The sequence below is a fragment of the Heloderma suspectum genome, chromosome 5 (assembly GCF_057233095.1).
Source record: "Heloderma suspectum isolate Gila_16-S chromosome 5, 16-S_ref, whole genome shotgun sequence".
Taxonomy (NCBI): domain Eukaryota; kingdom Metazoa; phylum Chordata; class Lepidosauria; order Squamata; family Helodermatidae; genus Heloderma; species Heloderma suspectum.
In genome coordinates this window covers 83,559,485-83,573,748 of record NC_139462.1, presented here as the reverse complement: position 1 = coordinate 83,573,748, position 14,264 = coordinate 83,559,485, and positions in this window count along the sequence as shown.

Genomic DNA, 14,264 nt, shown 5'->3' with positions numbered 1-14,264 from the left:
TGAGCAGAGCAGAGCAAGCTGCTCCAGCTGGTCCAGGGACTAAAGAAGCAAGCAAGCTCCCAGAGAGCGAACGACCAGAGCGAGCTGACGGGGGAGGAAACAGGATTTGGCCAGGGGAGTTCGGCATGGGAGGTCAAGGGGTCAAGGCCCCTAACACTTTTCCCCCTTCTTTTTTAACAAACTTCTTTTTCATTTATTTGTCTTGTAACACACACTTCCACACCATTGTGACTCTAGGGGATGTACGAATCCCTTACCTGGCTCCGCGCAGCGGCATCCGCGGTGGGGGGGAGGCGCTCCATCCCTCCCCACGGAATCCTTGATGGGGGGAGGCGCTCTGTCCCTCCCCCCCGGAATCCTACCAAGTTGGCTCCACTCCGCGGTCAAGCCGCAGAGCCGCCGGCCGGCTCCAGCCACCTGCAGCTGGACATCCGGCTGCTGGGCAGCCCTGCAGGGACGCAAATGGTGGCTGTCGTAGCCACTGCCATTTGCGTCCCTGTATTGAGCCATGATAGGCTACGTAAATATTTACGTATTTAATATTACGCCGCCGCCATTTGCATAGGCTGGAGTCCCCCCCCCGCCGTGATAGGCTACATAAATACTTATGTAGCCTATCACGGCCTCTGCAGGGACAAAAATGGCATCCCTGCGTTAGCCGTGATAGGCTACATAAGTATTTACATAGCCTATCACGGCTAGGAAGAGGAGGAAGCGAATGGCAGCTAGGGATGTATGAAATTGGACTTACCTAGCTCCACCGGGTTCCGCTGGGGGGGGAGGCACTCCGTCCCTCCCCCCAGAATCCTCCCCCCGGAATTCTGGCCGGCCAGCTCCGCTCCGCGGGGATTCCGCAGAGCCACCGGCCGGCTCCGCCAGCAGCTGGACATCTGGCCGCTGGCTAGCAGGGATGCAAATGGCGGCGGCCGTAGCTGCCGCCATTTGCATACACGCGGTTTTTTTTTTTTAAGTCAGACGTGATAGGCTATGTAAAGATTTACGTAGCCTAATCACGTCATTTTTTTTTTTTTTAACCTAGCCATGATAGGCTACGTAAATCTTTACGTAGCCTATCACGTCTTTTTTTTTAACACTGGAAATGGTGGCAGAGGCAGCCGGTTGGAAGATCCGCCCCAGGAAAGTCTCATCCCGGGGGGGATCCACGGGGGGGCGGGGGGGGTGACAGGCCGTTCCACCACGGAGTTCAGGTGGCCGAATGCACTAACATTCGGCCTCACCGAGATCCATGGCGCAATTCTCTGCCATCCCTAATGGCGGCCAGGACGGCCGCCATTCACAAAGCAGTGCGGACGGGAGCAGGCAAGCACTCCGTTTCGCGCACCTTTCGTGGGGTGGGGGCGGCAGGGACTTCGCCCCGCACACCTTTCGTGCATTGGGGGAGGCGAGGGCTTCTTTCCGCAACGGATTTCAGGGGTTTCTCACCGAGATCCGTCGCGGAATTCCCTGACATCCCTATGTAGGGATGGACGATGGTCCCTTACCTGACCCCGCAGTTTGCTTCGCGGTGGGGGGGAGGCGCTCCGTCCCTCCCCCCGAAATTCTGTGTGCAGGGGGAGGTGCCCCATCCCTCCCCCTGAAATTCTGGGCGTGTGGGGAGGCGCCCCATCCCTCCGGCCGAAATTCTGGCCGGGGGGGAGGCGCCCCGTCCCTCCGGCCGCAAAACCTCTTCTCCTGCCGGGACGCGAATGGCGGCAGCCGTAGCCGCCGCCGTTCACGTCCCTGCAGTCAGCCGTGATAGGCTATGTAAATGTTTACGTAGCCTATCATGGCTGACTTTGGGGGGAAAAAAAAAAGCGCATACACAAATGGCGGCGCCCATGGGCGCCGCCATTTGCATTCCTTATTTGGGCACGTGTAGTCTACGTAAACATTTACGTAGACTACGGCTAAAATAAGGGCAACGCAAATAGCGTTGTCCTTATTTTCGCCGTAGTCTACGTAAATGTTTACGTAGACTACACGTGCCCAAATAAGGAACGCAAATGGCAGCGCCCATGGGCGCCACCATTTGTGTACGTGCTTCCCCCCCCCCCGAAAGTCAGCTGTGATAGGCTACGTAAACATTTACATAGCCTGTCACGGTGTGTTTTGAAAATCTAGCCGTGATAGGCTACGTAAATCTTTACATAGCCTATCAGGTTTGTTGTTTGTTTTGTTTTTTTACTTGGAAATGGCGGTGGTGGCAGCCGGTCGGAAGACCGGCCGCCGCCGCACCGCCGCCGGGAGCTGCCGGTGCCAGGGACATTCGCACAAGGTAAGTCCCACCCCGGGGGGGGGCGAGGGGGCGGACCGTTTCTCCACCAATTTCGGGGGGCCAAATGCATTGGCATTCGACCTCCCAGAGATTCGTGGAGAAATTCTCCGACATCCCTATGTAAGCACCTTGAACACAATGTAGTGATTACTCGAAGCCAACATGGATTTGTCAAGAACAAATCCTGCCAGATGAATCTGATCTCATTTTTTGATCAGGTAACCTCCCTTGTGGACCGTGGGAATGCTGTAGACATAATATACCTTGACTTCAGCATAGCTTTCGACAAAGTGCCCCATAATATCCTGATGAGCAAACTAGCTCAAGTGGGCTAGATAAAACAATGATCCGGTGGATCCACAGTTGGCTACAGAATCGACCACAAAGAGTGCTTATCAATGGGATAGGGTTGGCGGAGAATTTCTCCCCGAAACTTCGGGGGGCCGAGCGCCAACGTGTTTGGCCCCCCGAAGAAGTTTCGGGGAGAAATTCTCTGCACCCCCCTGCCCCCCGCACACACCCCCGGGACGGGACTTACCTTTCCCGAATGTCCCTCCCGGCGGCGGGTCCCGGCAGCGGTTCATCGGGTCTTCGTCAGGGGCAGGGGCGGCAGTCGATCTTTCGACCGGCTGCCGCCGCCGCCATTCCAATAACAGTAAAAAAAAAAAACACACCCCTGTGATAGGCTACGTGACGATTAACGTAGCCTATTACGGCTAGATTTGCAAAGTCAGCCGTGATAGGCTACGTAAATCGCACGTAGCCTATCATGGGTGACTTTAAAAAAAAAAAAAGCGCATACGCAAATGGCGGCCCCCATAGGGAGCCGCCATTCACGTTCCTTATTTGGTTGCTGTAGTCTACGTAAAGATTTACGTAGACTACAGCGACCAAATAAGGTACGTGAATGGCAGCTCCCTATGGGGGCCGCCATTTGCGTATGCGCTTTTTTTTTTTTAAAGTCCCCCGTGATAGGCTACGTTAATCGTCACGTAGCCTATCACGGGGGCGTTTTTTTTTTTTACTTTTTATTTCTTGGCCGGGAGAGGCGAGGTGCCTCCTCCCCGGCCTGAATTTTGGCTGGGCGAGGCGGGAAGCCTCCCCCCCGGCCTGAATTTCGGCCAGGCGAGGCGGGAAGCCTCCCCCCCAGCCTGAACTTTGCGGGGAGAGCAGCGAAGCGCCTCCCCCCCACCGCGAAAAGCTGCGAGACCAGGTAAGTGGCTTTCGTGCACTCCTACAATGGGACCTTCTCAAACTGGGGAGAGGTAACGAGCAGGGTACTGCAGGGCTCAGTCCTGGGCCCAGTGCTCTTCAACATTTTTATTAATGACTTGGAGGAGGAGGTGCAGGGAATGCTGATCAAATTTGCAGAGGACACAAAATTGGGCAGGATAGGTAATACTTTGGAAGACAGAAACAAAATTCAAAGTGATCTGGATAGACTGGAGTGCTGGGCAGAAAACAACAGAATAACATTTAACAGGGATAAATGCCAAGTTCTGAACTTAGGAAAAAGAAACCAAATGCACAGTTGCAAGATGGGGGACATGTGATTCCACAACACTACAAGTGAGAAGGATCTTGGAATTGTTGTCGATCACAAGCTGAATATGAGCCAACAATGTGATGTGGCTGCAAAAAAGGCAAATGCTATTTTGGGCTGCATTAATAGAAGCATCGCTTCCAAATCCCGGGAAGTACTAGTTCCCCTCTACTCAGCACTGGTTAGGCCTCATCTGGAGTACTGTGTCCAGTTCTGGGCACCACACTTTAAGAAGGATGCAGACAAGCTGGAGAGGGTTCAAAGGAGGGCAACAAAGATGATCAGGGGACTGGAAACAAAGCCCTATGAAGAGAGACTGAAAGAACTGGGCATGTTCAGCCTTGAGAAGAGAAGACTGAGGGGAGATATGACAGCACTCTTCAAGAACTTGAAAGGTTGTCACAGAGAGGAAGGCCAGGATCTCTTCTTGATCATCCCAGAGTGCAGGACACAAAAGAATGGGCTCAAGTTACAGGAAGCTAGATTCTGGCTGAACATCAGGAAAAACTTCCTGACTGTTAAAGCAATACGACAATGGAACCAATTACCTAGGGACATGGTGGGCTCTCCCATACTGGAGGCATTGAAGACGAGGCTGGACAGCCGTCAGGGATGCTCTGACTTGGATTCCTGCACTGAGCAGGGGGTTGGACTCGATGGCCTTGTAGGCCCCTTCCAACCCTACTATTCTATGATTCTATGATTATATGTGTAGGATGACAGGCTAAGCCGCCTGATGCATAACCAAAAAATAAAAAAGATGAACCTTCTCTGCTGCGCTTCTTCCCACCAAGAGCACACAGTCCAATCTTCCCCTTTTGTGTCCAGGCAGCTTCATAACTTCTGAGCAGTTGGAATTTTCATTAATATTATATAACACCTCATCCATTGAGCCAACAGCATGTGTGTGTGTGTGTGTGTGTTATTTCAATATACTGGAGACAGAGCTCTCACAGTTTGTTGCTATGAATGGTTCAAAATCTTCAGCGTGCAGTCAGCCCCGTTTTTTCTTTCTTTCATCCAGTTTATCTGGATTAAAGTTCTTAATGACAAAAACACTTTTTAAAGCAAACCAACATTTTCCTGTGATTGGATTTGGTATCTTGTTCATCTCTCGCTGACTATAGCAAGTATCTAAAACATTATTTAAAGCTGGCTTTGACCTCACAAACAAATATACAGAATTTGTTGCAATTCAGTCAGATTATTACAAGTAATTGGTCATTGCTCCTCCAAGATGAAAGTATTATCTAACAGTACAAGCATACTGTACTGGCTTTGACCTCACAAACAAGTATATATAAGTATCCATTTGTCTACTCAAATGTAAGCTCAGCTGAGTGCAACTGAACTTCCTCCCAGGTAAATGTGCATAGTACTGCAGCCTAAATATTGGTATTCCAACTTCAGGAGTTGCACAAGTTCTAGTCCTATACCCTGTGATTCACCATTAGCAAACAGGAGGTTTTGCTTGCATCTTTTCCCAGCTGTCAATATTATATTTTAAAAGGGAAAAAAGAGAGCTGCCAAATGCACGTTAAAGAGAACAAATGAGTACATGGGCTTAGGGTGCAATCATGGTTATAAATGTTTATATTAATTTAACACTGACCAGATAGATTTGTGCGTCTTGCTGGTGGTACCTTGGTTATCGAACAGCCTCCCAAGAGTCTCTCATTTAGGCCAATCTTTATGGATGTTTCAGTAGGGATGGGAGAACCAGGGATGCTCAGTGTCACTGAGGTTCTCTGAATTCTACTTTGAAGCTTTATTCGTTTTCACTTCCATTTTTGTTAATGATCTGTTTTTGTTTTCATTCTAATGGGAAAAGTGTGCATTTATTTGTGCATTCCCTCCCTCCCTTGTTGACTGAAGGGTGAAAATGGTGATTTTTTAAATGTGCCTTTTTTAAAAAATATGAATTTTTGAACATGATTGTAAGTCCAGGAATGTGTGAGCTCCCCCCACCTCCAATGTGCTTCCATTCACATTCATGTTCAGGCTTTTGAACAGGCAAATTCTGATTTACAAACTGAAATGAAATTCTCATACATCCCTACTTTCAGCACTTTTTATTCACCCAGGCCTTTTATATAACATTCTTTTTAGCCTGGGCTTCTCAGTTTAAAATTCTGTGTTTTTATTGTGTTTAGTTTCAATATTTTTTTACTATATTTATTTGTGATCAATTCAGAGAACATCTGTTATGGAGAAGCTATATAAATACAGTAATAAATAAATAAATAAAATGTAAGAACGATACCTTCCTCTCTGTTATTGTCTCCTTTCCTATCCCACCTTGCTCCCTCATTTTTGCAGACAAACATGAACACAAAAATGAAGTTATTTTAGTATCATAATCTGGAAAAAAGATTTGAACTTTCTAATATTACTTGAAGACATTTGATTTGAGAGGCGAAATTGTATCCATCTGTTGATTTATAGAACAGTATGTTTAGACAGAAAAAAGTCCCACAACTCCCAGCATACCCCAGCCAGCCATGTGTGTTGGGCGATGCTGAGAGTTGCAGGACTTTTTTTCTATCTGAACATGCATAGGATTGCACCCTTAGATCTAAGAAAGTCTTAAAGTATTATTTCTGTTGACAAATATGTCTCTCCTTGTCCTCAGATGTTTGTTCACAGATACGGCTGGAGCAGGTGGTGCTAATGGGAGACAATGGTTCATTGGCAGCATAATAGATTTTCCAATGCATAAACTGCTAAATTCTTCAGCAGTCATCTCATTAAGCAGTAGGAGAGCAAGAGACAAGATGGAAATTTAGGAGTAGTTGGCATCAGCACAACTGCCATACTCTCTGGGTGACTGTAATTCCTGTATTTCCCAAATGCAATCCAGATTTAGAGTCCTTGATATAGTAACATCCACAGCAAAAATGACATTCATATGATCTATAATATACAGGAGATAGCTCTATTATCTTAACTGAACTTCTGAACTCTCTTTCCTATATATGAATCTCCATTATCTATATCAATGCAGTTTAATAAGTGCCAGCCTACCTCCCAGGAAATCTGTGATTTGTTCATTTTGTAGAAAAATGTTGTGTTACAAACTGTGAAAAGATAAATAAATAAAATGAGTCCACCATTTATACATGAGTCCACTATTTATACAGCATATTAATTCCTTAAGCTCCTATTTTGCCTACTTTCAAAGTATATGCATGTCTAATTAATTATACATTATATGTAATGAACAACAGAAATGGACATTTCCATTTCTGTGTAATTCAAGGCCAGATATTTGACGTTTCATAGTAATATAGTTACAGTGTATTATCTGTAATACAGATAATGACTTCATCCTATATTATCACTTGTATCATGAAACACTGTGAATATTAATCATCACATCCTCTAACAGAAAACTCAGGTAAGTCCTGACAAGTTTAAAGCAAAAATGGGGCTAATGAGAAGAAAGAGAGAAGTTAGCAGTATGTTTAGGTGAACTCTGAAGTCTGCAAAAGTAAAAAGCATTAAAAAAAAATTAAAAGGAGAGAGAAACCCACCCCCTCCTCAGTGAGAACTGAGAATACCACAGAATATTGAATGACACTTGGAAGTGGAAAACTGGATGGGGCAGGGGATCAAATGGAGTATCCTGGATAAAGGTATGGGTGGCTGACTGGCACCCTGAACAGAATCACTCCCATTGGGAAATGAGTACACTGAAACATTTTGTTGCAGTGACCCTTGTAAGAACAAAGCATCTTGTGGCACCTCAAAGACTAACCGGTTTATTGTGGCAGAAGCTTTGTGGTTTAGAACCCACTTTGTTAGAGGCACGAACGGGCATAAACAGTGGGCTATGAAATTTATGTGGTATCTCCAGATCTGTGGCATTTCTATGCAGACCCCAAATGCTTACAAGGAAAGAGCTGAGTGACCCATCCGCATCAACAGTCACTTTCATAATGCTATGTTATGCCAATTTACCACCTGTAGAGGGAAAGAAAGCCCACTGCTATTAGATCTGTGCTGAACTGAATTGAGTTTGCTGGTAATTTTTGTTTTATCAGTTTCATTCTGCAGCCTCCCTCTGAAGCCTTTTGTTGAAGTAAAACGACTTTGAGGTCAGCAACAACATAGTGTCCTGGCTATTATCTTCAGGATGAGGCACTGAGCTGTCATAGCTAGCGCAAGCTTGCCCATACCTCACTGGTTTCAGGATGCTCATTTAATGTATTAAAATTTCGTCCCTCACTTCTTCCAAGGTGTTCAGGTGGCATACATGGTCCCCACCCACAATGATCCAGTAAAGTGGATTAACTGAGATATCCTGGTTGGCTCAAGGTTACCCAGTGAGCTTTGTGGCTGAGGAGGGATTTGAATATTGTTTGTGATGTCAGCTTTCTGTTCACATGACTTCTTTGTATATTACATATCACTGTTTTGACTTCACCACCTATATAACACTGTTTTCAACTGCCTCCCGCTGAATAAAATCAATGAAAAAGGCTGAAATCATCCATGTGTAGTGAGAGGAAGCAAGTCAGAATGGCTTAAATTCTTATTCATTATTATTTTCCCTGTCTGGATACATGTGCTGATTTATATATGTGCATGTTCAAACAAATACACACTTTGAATACTTGAGAAGCATGACAGAGTGGAAGAAATGTACTTTGAGAGCCTATGGCTTTGAATTTTAGACCACCCATTTTTTAATCCAAAATGAATTGGTTAGTTACCAGTCAGATTTGGAAGTTGGTGAGGAATCAGCATAACAGCTAAGAAAGCCATTCCTCTCAAACTTCCATTCTTTTCACAAGCAGTAACAGTTTTTACAATTACTGATTTTTAAATTTATGGTTATAACTTTATATAGGGATGCAATGCAAATACCAATTAGTTGGGATACAAGTACGTCATAGATATTTATGTAGTTGATCTTCATAAGTTGATTTATTGATCTTGTTTTCTAAGGTTATTAATTGACTGGATCCATTCATTTTATTACTGATTTGATTGGTTAACTGAAGAATGTTTGAGACTAATATTTCAAATTTGTCTGTTAAGGGGTAGATTGACTCTGAGAAACTAGAACTGAGACCTCCAGGATGTCATAGAACTGTTAAACTAAGGTCAGAAGGGTTTGAAAAATAGCCATTTTGTGTTATCCCATTGATTTCACTCCACTAGGAATTTCAAGGCTTAATACAGCCCAGCAAGGTGCAGGGTTAAAAATACCACATTGTACGTTTCAGAATATATAATTAACCTGTCAATTTGTGGCTTTTTCTTTCCAAATTTCACTTCCTGGCTTCTTTCTAAATATGAATCCAATGTATATATTAGAAGTCAAATGACTTTGTGGAGCATTATGTCAAAAGTGCACTGACAATGTGAGAGTCCTGTATCTGTTCACGATTACCAAGTTTGTTTTAAAATGTCTTCTTTCTGAAAATGTCCACTGCATGATTTATATGGCTAATTGGAGTTGTACATAAAAGTTGTTCCTTATCTTGACAGTTATGAGTTATTACACCTGAGGTGCTACTTCCATAATCAGGTATGACATGAATTCTCCTATGCAAGTGGATAAGGTGAACACTGATGAATCTGACATTTCATCCATAATTGATTAGGGAAGTAATAGAATATTCTGAGAAACACTTTCATAGACACGCATTTGCTGCTAAACTGCTATTTTTCCTATTCTACACAGTTGTTTCACACATGAGTCTTAAACCAGGCTGAAAACCCAGCCAAATATTCTAAAAGGCGATGAACTTAGGAAAATATTAAAAATACAGGTCAGCATATTCCTTTATATTATCATATGCCATAAAAGTATATAAATACATGAAGTATTGCACATAAGGCTAAAAAGTATTGACCAGGTTACCTGAACCTATTTCTTTTGCTATACAAACTATGTGGTCTTCTGCTAATAGTTTCTATCGTCTTGGTTTTGAAAATTTTTAGTTGTGTTTTTGATGTTGAACTTAATTGTGATTGCGTTTTTAGAATTAATGGATGTATTGGTCTTAATGTTTTGTTTTTATTGTGTACATCACCTTGATAGCCTAGGCTACAGGATTACTTAGGGAGCAATCCTACCAGGATCGGTGGCTGACTCCGAACTTGGAGGCGACTGCCCATCCAATGCAGGGCAGGAGAAGTGCGGAGGGGATAGCCCCCTCCACACTTCAGCCACCCTGCATTTGTGGCTAGACAGCCAATTTTGGCTATCTAGCCATGGGAAGGCAGAGCGGGGGGAGCAGCTGCCAGACAACAAGTTGGATGTGTCGTACTGGCATTTCCGCCTTCCCTGTTCTGAACACCCCATTTTCACTGCTCCGTGCTTCTCTTCAGAGCGTGGAGCGCGAGGCCATTCCATGCTGCCTATGAGGAAGCGCGGGAGGGAGGGAAGGTTGGTTCTCAGGGAACCAATCTCGGAGCACGGGCTCCAAGGTCTGTTCCTGAAGACCGACGTATCATATGGCCATCTAGCTGCTGACCAGCAGCCATAGGATTGCACCCTTATAAGCTTAATAAATAAGTATTGTTTCATTGCTTCTTAGAATGGCACACAACCAGATGGGGGTACAAGGAATAAAACATGTCATATATCCTAGGACATCATACATTTAGATTATTTCAAAAACAGTATCTTGGACAAGCTAAATTAGCATTCTGATGGTATATAATCTTAATTGTATTCCGAAGCACATATTTGAAGGGGACTAATAAAGGAAGTAAACTTTATTTTGTTTTAACTTTAACATGATCTGCAGATATCCCACTTCTCCTATCGGACAGTTTGGTTCCATACTAACTCATTTCTCTAGAATTGTTTCCCTTTGTTCACTCACATTTACAGAGTATCCAGAATTTCTTTATTTAAAATATTCATTGGATCCGTTTTAGGGTAAGTACCCTCAAAAGGCAGCTTCAATACAATATTAAAGTACAATTATAAATCAAAACAAACTTCTTACTAAAATCATCATAATACACAAAATTATAATAGTGAAAACTAACTATAACGATGGGCTACATACAGCAGCATGTGTGTAGCTTCGACTTGTACAGTAGGACATCCCCTTCCTCCTCTTCCTCCTGCACCCCCCCCCCCGCATGTCCTTCAGATCTGCTCTGAAATGTCCCCCAACTCTCTGGGGCAGATGAGGGGGAACAGGGGGGAGCAGGGGGGAATGCAGGGGAAGTAGGGATTTGTTCCATCTGTGTCTCTTTCACTGGTGGACAGAGACCATTGGACACAACCCAGCACAAACAAACATTATCCAAGCAGTGTAATAACATTAAAAACCAGAAAACCCTTAAAAACTTTTAGCTAATTAAAACCTATAGGGCCACAACAACTTTTTGCAAGAAAGCCATCTGGAATACATTCGTTTTTAGTGTCACTGTTGTTAGGCTCTGGCATCTCAGTATTGCAATTATTTTTAAAATAATAAACACAATGGCAGTATCAATCTATCTAGTCTGTACTAAAAGCAGTTGAGGCTTTGGGGCACCGGTGCCTTTAAACATACACTTTGCATGTTCAGCCCATTTTATTGCTTCCTGATGAATGCAGGGGGGAGATAGTGATTAATAGACTCTTAATCGCCCCTTGAACATGCCTACTGAAGTTCAAATCACACCTGTTAAATATGTACTATGCAGCTCCATATTTGTTTTTAGTTTAGTCAAAAGTAAGCATGGAGGCTCAATCCACACCAGGACCACATTGCGTGGGGGGATTTAACCCTTCAGTCCCCAGCCGCAACTACCCAGATTTTACTGTGCCTTTTACTATCTTTAATTGCCACACAGGGAGAATCGCAATTGGTGTTTAAAGGATTAAACCTTCCCTCCCTGGGTACTGCAGTCCCAATCCAGATTTACCTTCCCTGCACTTACTTTTGAGTAAACAAAAAATGCATAGGGAGATACTACAAATTTAATGTAACACATAGTTTGACTCTTTATTCTCCCAATATAAGCTTCCTTTCTGTGGATGGAAGAAGTTTTAATTACTGGTTTCCTCTCGTTCTTTCTTTTTTCATAGTGAAATAGCTCTACCCAAAGAAAAATTAGTAGGCTCTTCATTACTAATTCCCCAAGAGTGCTTCATCAGGAAGCAGTAAAATGGATGGAACCTATAAGGAACAAACTTTTAATTAACATTGCTGGGAACCTTTTCTGAATAAGATGTACTTGTGAGTAAATATAGGAGAACCTTGGCCATGGGAAAAGTACCGCTCCATAATATACTGTCTTATTAAGCACTTGTGTGGCATATCTGATTTAGTTCTACTTGTAGCTAAATGCAAAAAAGAATGGAAGTAATCATAACTATAGTATCATAAGGGCAAAATCCTATGGCCGCTAATCAGCAGCTAGATGGCCATATGATACGTCAGTTCGCTGAGAACCGACCTTCTCCCCACCCCTCCTGCACTGCCTCATAGGCAGCACGGAATGGCCCTGTGCTCTGTGCTCAGAAGAGAAGTGCAGAGCAACAAAAACAGGGTGTTCCAGGGGGGATTCCTGGGCAGGGAAGTCGGAAATCCGGTACAACACATCCAATGTGTTGTCCAGCAGCCTCTTCCCCCGCTCCGCCTTCCCGCAGCTAGACAGCCAAAATCGGCTGTCTAGCCGCAAATGCAGGGAGGCTGAAGCACAGAGGGGACGATCCCCTTGGTGCTTCTCCTGCCCTGCATTGGATAGGTGGTCACCTTCGAGTGGCAGAGGAGATCGTTGTCTCCCCATCCTCCTGACTTTGCTAGATGGGCTTTACAGAACTGACTAGGTCAGGAATTGGGCTATCATCTGTCCCTTAGTTAGTGTAAAATATTTGTATGGACTAGACATGCAACAGTACATAGCACGACATGCAACACTACTGAATCACTGGCACTTGAACTGTACAGATACTTTAAATATTTGAGTGATGTTGTTAAGTAATTTATTTATTTATTTATTTATTTAATGCTTAATCCTAACCCAGAATAACTGAAGTACTTTGGGCAGATTACATAAAGCTAAAAGAACAAAGTACAATAGAAAAACAACAACAAACAGCACAGGGAAAACAACAACAATGTAAAATATATCAAAACAACCATAAATCTAAAACCTTGGGGCAAAATGAAAGGTCTTCGCTACAAAATGTCTGTGTCCATCACTAGAATTCAACTAGCAAAACACATATGAGAGAACTTTAACAGTACTGCTCTCTTGCATAATACATTAGTTTAATTTAAAATGCAATGAAATATACTAATGCTATGCCAAAAGCAGTGAATGGAAATTTTTGGCACATTCACTGGGGCTGGGGGGTAAGATGAAAAGGGAGCAGTGAATAAACCCCATGATCTTTGGCGGGCTGCCAAATTTTTAAAACTTAATCTAGAGTAAAGGAACTTACATTTATAATGGCTGGCAACAATGGTTCTCTCCCTCCCTGTTTTCCTTTTAGGGTGCAACCGATGCATGTTTAGACAGGGAAAAGGCCTACAATGCCCAGCATTCCCAGCCAGCATGGCTGGCTAGGGCATGCTGGGAGTTGTAGGTTTTTTCTCTGTTTAAACATGCATAGGATTGCACCCTTAATTTCTTTTTCTGCAGTCATGTCACCTCAACATGTTTCTACAGAAAGACACTGCATCACAATGTACAGTCTTTCCAGGGACATTATTTAGGGAGGGGGGTGGCTATTCCCTGTTTTAGCCCAAATAAGAAGGGAGAAGTTTTCTGGTACATATATTGATAGAGGTGGTGGAATCCATTCTAGCAATTTTAAAATATTTTAAATTAACAGAGATATGACATTCTGAAAAAAACATTCTATCTTGTTACTTCATAGATGGTAACTATAAAAATATTGTATTGTTGATATCTCACACTGCTACTTCAAAGAGAATTTTTGCTTCAGTTCAGTGTGTTAACTTGGATATTGTAATCTTTTGGTTTGTTTATAACAAGTAACAGTTACTGTACAGTGAGAACATATTTGTCCAAGCAGTCTGAAAAGGTTGGAATTATATGGCTCCTGCTATTTATGACTATCAATCATAGCCTCCAGGCACTTCCTAATGAAACCCTTCACTACTGGTAACTATTTTCAAGCTGTCAAAATGTGCAAGTAGAACAGAAACAAAATATATTTAGTGCCTAGCTTATATGCATACACAACATACACTGGTAGGTTTGGGGAACCTGTGGCCCTCTAGATGTTGTTGGGCTGCAGCTCCCATAATCCCAGACCATTGCCCATGCTGGGTGGGGGTTGATGAGAGTAGAAGTCCAAAAATATCTGGAAGGCCACAGGTTCCCCATTTGGATTCACTGATTATGACAAATGATGTCCTCTCAATTTAACGTTATTGAAGGAGTCACAGGACATATGTGACATCCATTCTAAGAAACTGCACTGGCTGCATGAGAGTGGTCAGCTTTGATAGTAGT